Here is a 13,773-nt window from a genome sequence, read left to right as displayed (position 1 = left end):
GTGCCACTGCCACCCCATCACTGTGTAGGCCAAGTATCATTGCAGAAGGCACGAAAGTGGGACACAAGATGCTGTAATATTCTGAACATACTGCAGCCCACTTAAACCGAGGAAGCTGTGCAATTAGTTTAATTCAAAGTGATAATTGAGCCAACTCATGACTATCCCTAGGATAAAAAGAGGAGAGATGGTTTGGTGCTAACTTTGTCTCAGCCACTTTAGGCCTTCTGGTTATCTTCTTTATTTATTTAATTAAGTACATTTGAAGGACAAATCTAGAGGGTAGTGAGCTTTTACAACTCCCACTGAAATGAAAAGCAGCTGTACATGTTCCTGAGGTTTTGAAAAAATATATTAATCCCATAAAAAATACATTAGATGACCATTAAAGTTCTTCAGAACCGACAATAAAAGCAAGTACATTTCTAATTAGGGCTGCCCCTCACTCATCAGACACAGGCTGGCGTCTCCTTCCCTACTCAATCAATGCTTTCCTCTTATTCTGTATTTCCTTATTTTTAATTTCGTGTTTGTGTTCAGAGTTCTGGATGAAACGTACTATAAATAAGCAAGCTTATTACTGCTGATCACAGCCGATTGCCTACTCCTGAAAGATTCTGGTTTCCTGGGTGTCAGACTGATTTGAAAGGAGTTGCTTACATGAGTGAGGAGCTCTCATCCTCATCCTTGCAAGTTTCTCCAGACTAAATATAGGCATTTAGGGCAGAGATTTCATCCTGTCTGTTTAGGAACTTGCAAATACAAATCTTATGTCAAAGGCACAGTCATGATTGTGCCAGATCATGTACCCAGTGGTACATGAGTGATCACTTTGGAAAACAAGGCCTTTATTTATATCAAATGGTAGATAATAAAAATTGTGGCAGTTCACACCTGAATATACACTCCATTTCATGTGACTTGAATTACAGTAAAATATGTCATATTAAGGGAATTAAAAGCTGATTATTAGATTGCTAAGGACAGGCAAATTAGATAAAAAGATTATTTCAGCAGGGTAAAAGATGCATCATTTTGCAGACCTAGAAAAAGTACATAAAATTCGTATTGACAATATTAATGTTTCCATATAAGTTGTGGTAAATAATGCTGCAACACAGCAGTAACACAAACTATAGTTTTTCTGAAGACCTTGAGTAGACGGATAGGATAAACTTTTGTGAACAAGCATATGTTTTAACACAGTCATAAATACTGAGTGTGGAATCTGAGACACTCTCAGATGATGGAGATGAGATCTTAGAAAGCATGGACACTATAAATATTGTAGACATCCTGACGTATAATCAGCTAAATATGTGTTTCCTTGTATCAGCAACTAAGAACTTCTATTACTGTAGCTTAGAGAGTGAATATAATCACTGCTTAAGATCAAGGGAAATTTCAAACTCTTGTATCTGAACATCAGAGAGATATTCACAGATGAGATAGCCCTCAAACAAAAGATTCAGGATGCAGAAAAAGTATTTTTTTTGTCTCTCCCAATGGAATTTGTGTGTTCCAGTTTTTTCTTTTTATGAATGGATTAAGATGTGTCAGCAAGGAACCAGAGACTGAAGGAGAGCATTGCTGTATAGGATTCTCTGTGATTTCCCATCACAGACATTTAAGCACTGTGCTTCCTGTTGAAAACAGGGATATGGGAGCATAGCCAAGAGGGCAGCTCATCCAGAAGTGGTTTTAGACTAAAGAATGAGAAGTCGTCAAAAATACCACAGCTGAGCAGCTCATGGTAAAAAGCATCATTGCACCCGGTGGAGAAGAAGGTGGCCATGAAGGTGCAGTCACAACAGCATTCTGCCATGCTTCCCTCCCTGCACTGAGAGGCTTCCAACAGAGGCAAAGCAGAGGAGAAACTTTGAAATAATACACCATGGACAAAGGTGTAACAGAGAGGAGTGAGGAACAAAAGAGAAGTGAAATCATGAAGGACGCAAAAAGGCACAAATAAGAGGAAAGAAAATAAGAAGCAGGCTTAACCAAACAGTATCAAGAAAGATACCTCATCTTGTAGAAGAGTTGCACTGTCATGGTGTTATTATCATAGGAAGAAGAGAATTGCTTAAACTGTTAGAAGTGTGTCATGAAGTCCATCAAACTTCCCTGTCTCTTGCCCCTGCCAGTTCTAATAAGGATCAGGAAATAATGAAGGGCTGAGGATGATAGCAAGGGAGCGGATGTTCTTGGCTACCCTCACACTTCCTCTCCTGTCTTGGTCTCAGTTTATTCTTGTATTTCCTCTGCAAGTCTGAGACCTCAACTCGGTGTCACATACAGCATTACACAAGCCACCCATCTGGAAGCAGCCTGTTGTGCAGGCAAGGGAAAGATGCTGCTGCCTTGCAATTTAGATACATGTGGGGGAAAAAAAAAGAGCAACTCAAGAAGCTGTGGCTGTGAAATACTGGCTACTTTGATTATTTTTACACAGACTTCCCCCTCTATTTCCTTGAAGAGCTATGGAATATTTATGCTCTTATCTACTCTTACACCTTTAGAGTTACTTTGTAGTAGTGTTTTTAGCTCTGTCTTTCATAAGGTTTGATTGTTTTTTAAATTTTCTCCGCACTGTCTCTTTTCACGGTAATGAGGTTCTATTTTTACTGTATTTATATGCATATGATTCTAGGATTCTGTGATAGCTGTATAAAAAGATGTGGCTGAGAACACATTTTCTGCTTTTGTTTATTGTGTATTTTCTGTTTGTTTCTTTTGGTCCTCAAAGGTATTCCTACAGAATCATTTTCTTCAAGTGAGAAAAAATGATAATTCTGCCCTTTTTCACCACAATCCTGACCAGGACACCATTTTCCTTATATCACATTCCTTTCTCTTCTGGCTTCCTAACTTTCCTTCTATCCAAAACCAAGCCCTGAGTGGACTCAGTCATTTATCACTCCAAGTGACTCCCAATCTGGGATTGTTAAGGGAATCATAGACTCACAGAATAGTAAACAATTACCCAGCAACAAATACAGCATGTCCTTTCTTGTCACCCGTTCTGCTTGTATCATATGCAAAGCACTTGAGGAAAGACAAGGTGTCTGTATTGGATACAAAGGAGATTTTCTCCTGGAAAAAAGTACTACTGTTTTCCCATTTCCTGCAGTCAGAAGTCCCAAAATAAAGTTTATAAGCAAAGGCAGAAGTGGTGGCTGAGACAGAGGAGCCAGTGCTGGAAGTGAACTGACCTGATTCTCTGTACCTATATCGAGAGGTTACCTACACTCTTCACCCAAGAACTTCAGGTTCAGTGTCTCAAATTGTGTGTTATATATTCTTGGAAATAGCATTAGTTTCTCAGGTTGCTGAGGCCTGTGCCACTACTTTTATCTGCATGTCTACACACTGTGATTGGCATTTCTGGCTTTGATATTAAAATCACCATCTCACATTTGGCACAGAGCTTTGGGGAAGCTTTTCCAAATGATGGCTACACAATGCAGCTGCCTGTCAGTGAGAAGGCCCAATCCCAGGGGAATTTCAAATCCTGACAAGCTGGGGATTCAGCTGGCATTCTTCTGGCTTTTTAATGTGTTTCAAAAGCTGACTACTTTTTAAAAAGGACCTGTCTCCCTAGGACACCATTTTTGTGGTCACAACATAGTAGTCAAGGTAAGATACAAACACTATCAAGATTATAAAATACAAAAACATTCACAAGAATGTTCAGTTTCAGTAATAACGCATTAATCAGTAACAGAAATAGCTCTTGATGGATCATTTATCAGATAAAAGAAAAGCAAAAGTGTTTGGAATTTAGAATATTTCTTTGTCACTTACCATTAGTGTAAATCCCCTCAAAACTGCTGAATTTATCCTGCACTGTGCTGGTAACTGATTAGGGTAACTCAGAATTCTTTCTAGTTATATTGGCAAGCTATTAAAACCTCAATTTTACAAGTCTAACAGCTGACTTAAAGACAATTGCCCTGGAAACTTCCCCTCACTTCAGGAATTAATTTCTCTGTTGGATGTAACTAAGACAAAGTGTGATGATCTTCAGGGTCTGTGCATCCTCTGTCCATTTCTTAAAAGCCTGTTAGAGACAATGTTCAATTGGACAAAATAACTAAGAGAAACATTTTTTTCATTTTTGCTTCTTTACTAGAGAAGTATGCAATACTAGAAAAAATACTAGAAAAGGATGCAATATTCTACATCTACATGCAAGATCTGTGGGCAATGCTGAGACAGGATCATTGAAAAATATTAATACACTTTGTCAGATTTTGTGACCAACAGCTCTCTCCCTTGGCCAGAGAAAAAATTTAATTTGAAACCTTCAAATGTGTTACCAAGGTTAATGTGGTTTCAGAAGGAGAAAACTGAGTGCACACATTTTTTTTTGCCTGAAAATAAGTGCTCACAAAGAGCATTTTCAGAGTGGATGAAGGTTCTTTGCTTCACTATGTGGGCTTGCTTATTTGGATAGTGTGTGTTCCATCAGCATATGATCTTTGACCTACAGTTTGAGGAAGGTGTCTACTGCTACTCATATCTATTCATTGCAACCCATTTTCTTTTTCAGTTCAGTAGTCTGAAATTAACCTTCTTATGAATGGTTATTTTCTACTACTTTTGGCTTTCTTATTATGGTAAATACTTGTCTTCCTCTTTTGTAAATTCCAATTTTACCATGAGAGTTCCTGTGTTGGCACCAAATATTAGTTGACAAATACTACTTCACTACTGAATTCTTCATTATTCTTTTGCATTGATTTCTTCCAACATATGCAAAACAAATTATATTTGTACCAGACCTACATTATCATTAAGACTGAATCCTTAATTTTCTATTTTGGCCGGAGGTTGCTTTCCCTGAACCTTAACAGTCTAATAGAGAAGACCACAATCTTAGCAGTCACTGTAGATAGTAACAGTCATTTTGATTCAGTTGCACTGAAAAGTGATATATGCTATTCTGTGGATTCAAAAATATCCATATACTGCCTATTAAAATTCTGACTTCAGTCTTTACTTTAAAAACGGATGCAGCACAATTCAAATAGATTCAGCTTCTGAGCTTCATTAATACTAAAGCTCCTTGCAATCTTCTCTCTGAAATAATGAAGCACCAGTCAGAAAGAAAATGTACAGTATGTCAAAAAAAAAATGCTGGATGCTCCATCATGCCAGCATCTAGTCTATTTATCATTTGGAATTTGGCTTGTTGACCATTCTTCTTTCAGCCATCTCTTTTTTCAAGCTGATCAAAATAGGAAAGCAACAAAAGCAAGTCTTCTGAGTCTGAATGTCTGCCAGAAAAGAGGAAATGTGGTAAGGAAACAGTAGAGGAATACATGCATATATAATGTGATGCTGGTTTTCTTGGGTGAAGTGGGCAGAGGTGAAGTGAAAGGGAAAGAAGAATTTAAAAGACATGGGAAGCAGTGTACCTGGGATGCAAAGGCTTCAGTGGAATATGTGAGCTGTACAATAAGGAATCTAGAGCCCAAAGGACTGGTCAGATTTATAAGTCTACAGTTTGGAAAACATAGCTCTCTCACATGTTCTTTCAAATGAGGAAATTATAACTGTAATCAGAGATGTATTTTGACAGGTCTCTGATTTCTTGCCTCTGGATATTATCTTGAAAGTCTACTACACTGAGCAATTTAGGAGCTTACAAGTCTTACAAGCTTACAAGTCTTACCATTAATTCCTAGATTAATGAACTCTTCCTCATCTTGATTAATGGTTTTGTTGAAAGTGTACTAGGAACAAAAAAATGTAAAATTACAAGAAGCAAGCCAATGTGTCTTTGAGACAGAAATGTCCAGTGATAAACATGCCCTGAGCCTGAGAGCCATATAGCATGATATTCAGAGAGCATCTTTCAAAATGTATTGCCAAATGTAGGCAATGATAGTGTGAGATGACTGTTTCCAGAAGATGAAACATACTTTTCAAGTGCTTCACTTGGGAAGGAAAGCTGTAATGTGCCTTGTGCAATGTTAGTAGTTTCTAAAGCAATGCATATTTAAACGCATGCCCTCGGGGAAAACTGCAAAAAGGGAGTTGGAAGCCACACCAACTTCTACTTTAATGGCATTTTCAATCAAAATGTCACCCTGCTCTTGAGCAACTGTGTTTTCTTTAATGACGAATAGTATCTATCTGGAAAGGCTTAAGCAATGTCCAGGAATCTTTTCTGCTAATCCCCAGTTTACTAAGGAATCTCAGTACTCCATTAATCATTTTTAAGGATATTTCAACAGAAATGTTGTTTTCTGTATCAATGAATAATTTCTGCCAGCATCAACCTTTTTAAATTGTTATGCACTGACATGGATTTAAGTTAAGTTTTGTTTTCAATTAAAACAAAAGTTTTCTGGTCATTTTCTGAGCTGCTGTTCACTGACTGAGATCATGTCTTACATTGTTCTTCTCTAAATGCTATCCTCCCAAATACTGATGTCACAGTTCAGCAACACGTTTATAGCAAACATAATTTCATCCTTTTTAAAGCAGTGAATTTTTCAGTGACCTTCCCCATAAGAAGTCTTGTCTTGAAGACAGAAAGAATAAAGACATCAGAGCTGCAGTAAGAGGACAACAGGGTTTAAATTTGCAGCCCATGCAGTCACTCAAACTTGGTCATCATCACTGAGTGAAACGCAATTGATTAAGATCCTCTGGGAAATGGGTACAGACTCCTGTGCAAAGTGCACCATATTATGGTGCAAACTAGCACCATATTATAAAACATTTAAAAAAATACTGAAAGATGAAGAAATGACCAATACTCTGCTAATGTCAGGAACCAGCCCACTTCCCACTGCCAGCACTTCACCAAAGCTTCTGCCTGGAGACAGCCTTTACTCCACACCCAGCACAGAGCAATAGTTTACATGTACTATATGGAGATCTCTCTACCCCAGAGTCCAAAAGAAGATTGCAGTGGTATAAAACCTCTATTAAATGTTATTTAAAAACCCTCAGGACAGCTGTCAGCCTACTGCACCTGTGTCCTGAAAGGGATGTGTAAGCAAACAGCCCTTCTGAGATGGAAAGCTTTGTTCCAGGCAGCAGTGACATGAGAGCCCTTTGGGATGGCTGAGCACTGACCGGTCCCAGCAGCTGCATCAGGGCCACAGGAGAGAGCATGAGGGTCTGGACAGCTCTGGAAGAGGATGTGGGATGGTGTCATGGAGGGCAGCTAAGGAGCAGTGTCATTGAGGTCATGGGTGGAGGAGTGGACACAGACATCTGGGGAAGCCAGAGCTTGAGGTCCCTGAGAGTTCCCAGGAAAAGGACATGAGGGGGATGCACAGGTCCCTCCAGCATCTCCCTCCAATTTGCTCTGTGCACTCAAATATCAACCTGAATACAAAGCAAAAAACTCAGTGAGGAGAATCTGTTTGACCTAGATCTCACAATTGGTTTTTTTTGTTGGTTTGGGGATTATTTTTTTTTTTTTTTTTTCCAGCAAGATGATTTCACTACAAGAAAATTGAAACTCCAGAGTAAGAAATGTGAAAAATGTTACTGAAGCCAGATGAAGTATTTGAGTTCGGTTCAATTACCCACATATCTATAAATTCTACTCTTTTTACTGCATGGATTAGGAGATCCACAGAGAGTGTACAAGTTTCAGTGAGTCAGAAGATAATTGAAATAATAATAAGAAATAATAATCAAGAGCTTCATACTTCTTCTGTTACAAGGATAAGCATCTTGTGTCTTGCATTGTTCTCTTGCAAAATGCAATTTCCTACATTAAAAAAACCCAGCAAGTTTTAAACTTTGATCTTCAGGTTGTTCAGATAATCCAGACATTTACTTGGAAGTGTGGTAGAGTGCCTATTGTACTGAAGTTCTAATTGCATCTCTCTTCACTGATGCCTGTTCTTTAAAATGGTTTCTGAAAAAGCAAGCTGCTGTCATGTACTAGTGCATGGCAAGCTTAAAGAACAGTAGTCTTAAAAGAAAAATTCTGTCCATACAGATTGTGCAGCTGTTGTACAAGAAAACAGATTTGACAAATAGCAGGTTGGAAGGGTCATTCCAGTAGGAAAAAATGGAAAGAGAAGAGCCCGATCATCTCCTGGTTAGTATTAGTTTTGAGCAAGACAAAATACTCTACACTGCATTAGAGGCTAATTATTGTTTAAAAAAAAATAAAAAAAAATCAAACAACCCAAACTTCTAAAAAATAAATGTTTTTCAATAAAACAAGGGAGCATAACAAAGCCAAAATCATATCTTGCTATAATAGTTGCATTGCGATGTCACTTTTCCAACATTACAATGATGTAGTGAGTTTCTGTCCCAATCAAGTTCTTTCTGGGCTTCCTTCCCCCATCTCCATCACTTTACCCAAGAGAGACACCCTGTGATCCACCCACTTGAAGCTGAAAAGTCAGAGCATCCCACCCATTTACCAGATGTGTCATCTCCAATGTCTCCAAATGGACTCAACCCTCCTACAAGCAAAGCTTCTTGAGTCTGTGTTCATCATGATGCTGCAGTGACTACAGGGAGGCCTCTTCAGAACATATGATGTATGTGTCCCTGGTGACATAGCACGGAGCAAGAAGATTGAAATAATAAAACCTCTGCACTTATTATGCTGTCCAACTCCAGATTTTCTTCTTATTCTGACTAACTGAGCATTTAAAATTGCATTTGAAGATTTACATCCCTCTCCATCAGAAGTTGGGGAGACACAAGCTATGCCATTTTCAAGACAGGCTGAATATCAGATCTTTTATTTATGTTAGTATTTCAGTGATCCCACCTGGATATCATCTGTGCTAAAAAACTGAATTATTGCACATGATGAAGACACTTTTGTGTATCAACACTGTAGATTACACAGGATAACTTATTCTTCTCATTAAGCATCCAGGAGTTGAGTTGTTGCCAGATTTCTGGATATCCAGTGAGAGTGCCAGGTAGAGTTAACTCTGCACAATAATCACCAAGTCCATGACCTGCTAGAAAGTATCTAAAAGGTCACACTTGTCAATTAATATCTATCTTAAAAGTAGTATTAGTAAAGTATTATTATAGGTAGAAATCCCCACGTTTTTCATAATTATATGGAATAATATTCCACTAAAACCAAAACCAAACAGATAAGTTGTTACCCTAGTGCCCTTTTTAAAGTAATAGGTAAAGTCAGTGTTATTTCATAGTTCTCTTTTGGTTTTTGTCCCCCTCTGCTCACAAGTGTGAATATAGAAAAGGACATTCCTTCCTCTAACACTTTATGTTTGTTTTGTGGATTTTAGAGTTATCTCAGGAATCTCACACAGTTTTCTCAAACTTTGTCCTGCAATTTTACATCTTACATAGCAGAAAAATTGATAGGTCAATGAGGATACTCTCCCCAGTAGATTTCCCATACACAGAAGTCTTCACCCCAAAGCCCCAGTATTTCAAGCTGTCGCAACACTCACAGGTCAGCTACTGACCTCGATTTAACAGTAGCATCTATTATCACTGAAATGTGTACCTCAAGATGCACCAGATCTACAGCCTAAGCAAGCCAACCAGTTCCAGACAGATATGTAATTTTTTGTCTGATGTATCCCACACATGATTTCTAGAAACATTTTCCAACACCTGACATTCTGTGAAAGGCCAAAAATGCACATATGACTTCTAATTCCAAATTATCATAGAATCACAGAATAGTTTGGATTGGAAGGGACCTTAAAGATCATCTAATTCCTATCTCCCTGCCATGAGCAGGGACACCTCCCTCTAGACTCCAAGCCCTATCCAATCTGGCTTTCAACATTGCCAAGGAGGAGGCAGCCACAACTTCCCTGGCCAGTCTGGATGTCTCATCATCTTCACAGGAAATAATTTCTTCCTAATATCTGTTCTAAATCTACTCTTTTTCAGTTCCTGCTGAAATTCTTGGTAAGCTTTTGTTTAGTAAGAACAGGAATTACTCCATCTTCAGCAGAATTAGTTATTTGGTTCCCTGTGATGATTAATTGTTTATCAGAACTCCTAAACTTTTTTTTCTCTTTTTGCAGATAATCCTTAAAAGTTGGCTGAAGATGTTAAGGGGGTTTCTGACATAAGAATGAAAGAGGAAACATCTCCACCACTGGGGAAGAAGGTTCACCAAGTGATGGACTAAATGGAAAGAGGTAGGAAATAAAGGAGCTATCAAGTCAATACACACGTACCAAAGAATGAGTGGGCATTACTCACATAGGTATGAATAACACATTTTGATGCCTGTGCCACTTCACGTTAGTGCAGGGTGTTTCACAAGTGCTCATGATTATGGAAATAGAAACAGATTGTGAGTCAGAGAAGAAGTTGAGTCAGAACGAATATGTGAAGCGAGTAGAAAGGAATGATCAAAGCCATTAAGTTTGCCTGTGAAAGGTAGTAAGGCAAGACCAGTCAAAGAACTGAAGCAGAAGGGGCACCCAAAGGGCTGGGTAAAATTGCCAAGATGTGTTGACAGGTAAAAAGACAGGTTTTTCTATTATCCATAGCAGTTACATCTGCATGTTACAGAAACTCAAAGGACAGTTTATATAAATCTTTTGGGCAGCTTTTGTTGCCATTATTTACCTCTGCCCTTGTGTTCATTATCTAAGGCACTACCTTGAATGACCAAAATAAAATACAAAAATTTCCCCATGACAGTGTAGGAAGTCAACAGCAGTGCTTGCAGAGACTGTGTACACAAAGGAAACATAGATATATGACCTCTTGATATCTGATTTATTTCACAGAGCTTGAATGCTGCAATTCTAAATTCAACAAGGGAAATGTGCTAAAGAAACTTTGTGTAGGTGAAAAGAACCAAAGAAAACCAGATTTCTTTATATGATATTCATAGCTTTCTGATTTTGCTATTTCAAAGACAGCACAAAACTAGAGTATACAGGATATTTTATTGTTGCAGCTCTGATTTAGTGAAGGTTGTTTAGGGGACAGAGAAGTGTTAAAAATCATACTTCATTTAGTGTCTTGTGTTTTTGTCAATAATTCTGTCAACAAAGTTTGCTTGTCAGCATGAACTTAGCAACTTGAAACAGAAATCTAACCAACTGAAATAATTCACAGGTCTTAAAGCCAGAGAAGAGGTATTGTGCACACATCCTTCTGAGATTCAATAATTCAATATGATTGGAAAAAATCACCCTACAAAGATCCTTTAGAATTCACTCTAAAATATTTTGTGTTACATATATGTAAGTTTGGAGTACATTATAAAGTTTGGAGCAGTTCAGATGAACCAATCCCTTTGAAAAGACATGCAGTCTTCTTATTTTGTTGATTTACATCATTGAGAAAACAAGCTTTCAGGCACACAAATACTTGTTCAGGTCTGAAATAGCAGAAGCATTTTGCAAAGCTAAATACAAATAGAGAACAAGACTGAGTTTAACTAGACTGTTGAATAGTTGCAGGCACACACACAAAGGAATGATGGTAGGACATGATCATGGAGAGAGGTGCTGATGGTCTCCTGTACGTCAGAAAGTTAAAAAAGGTAATTGTAGCCTGATCTGAGTAATTCTTGTATTTCCATGATTACAAAAATGAAAATGCCCTCAATCTTGAACAGAAAGCCTAGGTTCAGCCAATTTTTGCTGGCCCAGGAAAGATGATGAGCTGAGTTTTTATTATTTTTTGAACCTGGCTGTATATTTTTCATCTTACTAGTTGAAGTCAATCCCAGCACCATCTATGCATGATTCCACAGATATTAAAAGGTCTTGAAGTTGCAGTTGTATGTATCTCTAAGCATAAGAATAATCCTGTTGATATCACTGGGTGAATTATATGTTTAGCATGTGTTGTAGCATAGAAAATTTTGAGATCTATGTACTAGAGCATTTTTTTAATTTAGTAAGCTCAGGAAAATTTAAGAATTAGTTTTAAATAAAAGCATATTAGAAGCTAAAGCCCATTATTGTAAGCAAACCTGTGATCAAAAACTATATTTTGACAGGCCCCCTACCTCAATTGAAACAAATTGAAAGCTTGTTGACAACACTGACCAAAAAGCCATGGAGCACATCAACAAGGACTTGCTGTCTAATCTTAAAACAACTCCTTCAATTGATTTGTTGAAGGTGAAAGTGGCAGTATGTGGACAAATCCAAACACTCTCCAGCCAAAATACAGCAATTTCAGGTTGGGAATCCTTCTGTGATTTCTACCACAGGAAATCCATCAGCCCCTCCAAGCCAAAGAGCCTGGAAGATGGTTGCTCCACAAGTCTTTTGGGTCTGCACTGCTGAACATAAACTGCTCTGAACAATGATCAGTCCCAGCTGGCTCCTGAAAGAGTCCCTCAAACAGCTCCCCAGACAAAAACAACAACAATAATCAAACTGTATTAGAATTTTTCCAAATGCCAGCCCATGCCTCAGTTTATGGTGTTTCCCATAGCATATGAAGCTCCATATGTTGTCTTTTATAGCATCAACTTCGAATATATCACTTTTTCCTGCACTATGTCTCTTTTCTTCTGTGTTTTGGATTTTGTAGTATCAACCACATCTGAGATTTTCTCCATCTGCTGCCTCACTTCTGAACAGTGATGTGAAACCTTTGGACAACATGACCTAGGGCTTTAACCATCTGCTCTGAGATCCTTGTAAATTTACAATGGCTGTCACCAGTAAGCCTTGCTCTGGACCAAGTACATTCTTTTGCATGGTAATTTATAACATTCATACTTATGTGTGTAGTTACCTGTCTCATGCTTTGCTCTCAGACAAAATTTTTGCTACCTGGTGTAAACACAATTTGGAGCCCCCAACCTAAATGCAAGACTGACTGCAAATCAGTCATCCCTTGAATCAATAAAATCACCAAAATACCTTTGTAGGACCACCTGTCATCAGGAATACTGCTACTTTTTTATCTCCTGATATCCTTTATGGTCTGTTTCTCCATCTAGATTGTTCCCTTCCCCAACCTTCCTCTAAGAAAGGTGTGTCCACCTCAGTCATAGTTTCTTGGGTTTTTTGGTCTTACAAAATGTGGTCATGAAATTATCTTTTCAAAATTACATGACTTTTTGTCATACTCTAAAATCCAGGAGGGAAGAAGCCATTAAGCAGGAAATGAAACTTTTCGTTTTCAGCACAAAAACCCACAAAAATCTGAAAATGTTTTATTCAGTATTATCAGAAAAAATGTAAAATCTAAACCAATATTTCCCTAAAGAAGCTCCCAAAATTATTTAGAAGTGGGATGCTTCTTTGTCATCAGCATCCCTAAGAGTCTTCATGAAACTATCAGCTAATTCTGCATATGGTATGTTGTAAATGAAGTATCACATGAAAGCTTTTCTTCCTGTAGCTGAACCAAGTGATTAATGAAACTCTGCTGTGATCTTTGCCCTTCACTTTAATGAGTGACACAGGCTGGATAATGGTGGCCTTACATGCTCACATTCAGTCTGGATTTCTTTGAATACTTGTTAATTTTTCAGGGCCACTTTAATCAGGATGTTGCGTATTAAAGGGGGCGTGCAAGATTACAGCTTTTGACACTCTCCCATCTTAAAAATAAATTTTGCAATTATCAGAAGATGAAATCATCTCCTGTTTTTTCTGAGAAGCGTGGAAAAGCTTTGGTTGTTAAAAAAATAAAGAATAACTGGTCTCAGACTTATGCTATTATGAGTTTTAGATATAAGTAATCAAGAGAAATCCTCATTCTGATGCTAATCTTCTCAGCCCATGAGCCGAATGCTCTGGATCTCTGTCTAGGGCAAGAAGGAGCATGCTCCAACAAGAAGGCAACCACTAT

The 13,773-nt window shown here is 38.0% G+C and overlaps 1 long non-coding RNA gene across 1 annotated transcript in view; it reads left to right on the top strand.

Moving 5' to 3' along the window:
* LOC139798655 (uncharacterized) overlaps positions 1-12,465 on the top strand; it is a 35,045-nt gene extending 22,580 nt beyond the window's left edge. Inside the window, exons 3-4 of the long non-coding RNA XR_011726891.1 lie at positions 10,017-10,133; positions 11,960-12,465. This is a non-coding gene — a long non-coding RNA (uncharacterized lncRNA). The remainder of the gene's footprint in view (positions 1-10,016; positions 10,134-11,959) is intronic.
* Positions 12,466-13,773: the final 1,308 nt, after the last annotated feature.

Source organism: Heliangelus exortis, chromosome 1, assembly GCF_036169615.1.
Source record: "Heliangelus exortis chromosome 1, bHelExo1.hap1, whole genome shotgun sequence".
NCBI lineage: Eukaryota > Metazoa > Chordata > Aves > Apodiformes > Trochilidae > Heliangelus > Heliangelus exortis.
Note: the sequence above shows the minus strand (reverse complement) of the source record. Positions and strands in the feature narration are given on the sequence as shown.